This window comes from Elephantulus edwardii, unplaced genomic scaffold, assembly GCF_000299155.1.
Source record: "Elephantulus edwardii isolate Elephantulus edwardi_28Jun2011 unplaced genomic scaffold, EleEdw1.0 scaffold00002, whole genome shotgun sequence".
NCBI lineage: Eukaryota > Metazoa > Chordata > Mammalia > Macroscelidea > Macroscelididae > Elephantulus > Elephantulus edwardii.
In genome coordinates this window covers 20,023,243-20,025,735 of record NW_006399752.1, presented here as the reverse complement: position 1 = coordinate 20,025,735, position 2,493 = coordinate 20,023,243, and the positions used below count along the sequence as shown (strand labels likewise).

The window sequence follows — 2,493 nt, the reverse complement described above, 5'->3', positions numbered from 1 at the left end:
TCCAATTCCTTTCGATACAGTGACTCAGTATATTCCTTCCATCTTCTTTTAATACTTCCTGGATCATTTAATATTCTGCTGAAAGCATCCTTGATTATAGCAATTCAAGGTTTGAATTTGTTCTTCAGTTCCTTCCTTTTCCACATGAATGTTACACTGACATCCAAAGCTCCCCCACAATTTTAACATCCCATATTTTCTGGTTGTACCAAAAAATAAACAAACAGCAAATGATGTCACCTCTTAAAAAAAAAAAGCATTTACTCTTAAAAAATGGGATGAAATGGGATTTCCTTCTTCTTAAAAATGTTTCTAGAAGTACTAAAAAACTTGCATTTACAAAATAGTTGATAAAAATATTGCTCTGGATTGTACAAGGAAGGAGATACAGGGACCACTGATAAGACATGGTAGACAAATATTAATCAGACTTGGCTTCTTTTTCTTCTGCTTCATCAGAGGCTGGACTCTTCGTTTTTAGTTTCTCCATTTTCTGCAGGTAAGTCTTGTTTAGTTTCTTGGTTAGCCACTTCAGCCTGTTTTCCCTTTGCCCCCCTTTTCCCTTTTGTTTGCACTTTTTGTCAGAAGACTTCTCCTTGCCTGCTGCCTTTTTGGGCTTCGTTTCCACTTTTGCAGCTGGCTTAGCTGACAGCCTCGCTGATCTCCTCTTGGGCTCCTCCTTCACAGCACCCCTGGCCGAGCTGACCTTCCTCTTGGGCATGTTGGCGGCAGGGAGGGCTTGTGCAGGATGCCTGTGGGCCGCTGCGCGCACAGAGCCTTTGTGAAGCTGGTTGCTCTGGCACTGCCTCTCTGCCCGCCGCCGTGCTGCTGGGACCCGCGGCGGGGGCGGTGGGAGAATCCTATATTACTGTTTTTAAGTTTGCAAAGACCGTGGCCTGGATCAAGCACACCTTAGTCTCCAGACTGACATTGTTGCTTCTCAGTACTCTGGAGAGGTACCTTACAGCAGATTTACCCGATGCAATTTGTCATTTGATTTTCTGACTGCTGGTACCAAGAGTGTTGTTTGTGAAGTCAAGCAAGCTGTAATTATTGACAATCTCAATCTCTTCTCCTTCTATCATGGTATTGTCAATTGGTCCAGTGGTGAAAATCTTTGTCTTCTTGATGTTGAGCTTCAATCTATATTGAAGATTACAAGTGTTTCAGTTTCAGCAAGCAAAGTTGTGTCATCTGCATAACATACATTGTTGATGAGTCTTCCCCAATCCTGATGTCGCCTTCCTCTTTATAAAGCCAAGACTCCCAAATGATCTGATCTGCATATAGATTGCAAAGATATGGAGACAGAACACATCCCTGACAGACTCCTTTTCTGGTTTTGAACCACAATGTTTCCTTGCTTTGTCTGAAAACTGCTTTGTGGTCCAAGTATAGGTTTCACATGAGCACAATAAACTGTTCTGGGATTCCCATTCTCCTCAAGGTTAGCGACAATTTGTTGTGATCCACGTGGTCAAATGTCTTAGCATAGTCAACGAAACACAGATAGGCATTCTTCTGGTACTCTTTGCTTTCTTCCAAGATTCGTCTGACAGTAGCAATTATGTCTGTAGTGCCGTGACCTCTTCTAAACCCAGCTTGTATTTCTGGTAGTTCTCTGTCAATGTACTGTTTCAGTTGTTTTTCTGGATAATCTTCAGCAGGATTTTGCTTATCCGTTATATTAATTATATTGTTTGTTAACTTCCACACTGTAGGGTCATTTTTTAAATGGAAATAAATATGGATCTTTTCCAGTCAGTTAACCAGGTAATTGTCCTCCAGATTTCTTGACACAACATTTTGAGTACGTCCAGGGCAGTGTTAGTTTGTTGAAATATGTCAATTGATATTTGATCAATTCCTGGGGTTTTAATTTTTTTCCATATCCTTCAGAGTAGCCTGCAGTTCTTCACCATTGCCTCATGATCATGTGTTGTTTCTTGAAATGTTCCATGTCAGTCAATTCTTTTTTGGTACAGTGATTCTGCATATATTCCTTCCATCTTCTGACTAAAGATGATAGAAGAAAAACTGATGTATTTGACTTGTGGTACTGGAGAAGAGTCTTGAACATACGATGGACCACTAAGAAAGCAAATAGGTCTGTCTTGGACAGGGTGAAACCTAGTTTCTTCTTGGAGGCTAGGATTTTGAAGCTGTGTCTCACATACTTTGGACACATGGCCAGGAGGGACCAAGCCTTGGAGGAGAACATCATGCTTGGAAGGGTGGAGGGACGGTGCATAAGAGGAAGACCCCAGATATGATAGAATGATACAGTAACTGGGGCAATGAGGGTAGATGTGTCAGTCAGTGAGACTGGCTCAGGACAGGGCAAGCTTCAGAGCTATTGCACATAGGGTTACAGGTGACTCAACGGTACTTAAGCACAACATCACTTTAAAATTAATACATCTTAAACCTTTCCTTTTTATCTAAAAGTATATTTGTTGTAACACATGGATTCATGAAGTCACTGCCACAAAC

At 41.3% G+C, this 2,493-nt stretch overlaps 1 pseudogene across 1 annotated transcript; it reads right to left on the bottom strand.

The window, feature by feature from the left end:
• Positions 1-152: 152 nt before the first annotated feature.
• LOC102861077 lies at positions 153-722 on the bottom strand (annotated as a pseudogene). The gene has a single exon (XR_438817.1). The product of XR_438817.1 is annotated as a non-histone chromosomal protein HMG-14-like (transcript).
• Positions 723-2,493: the final 1,771 nt, after the last annotated feature.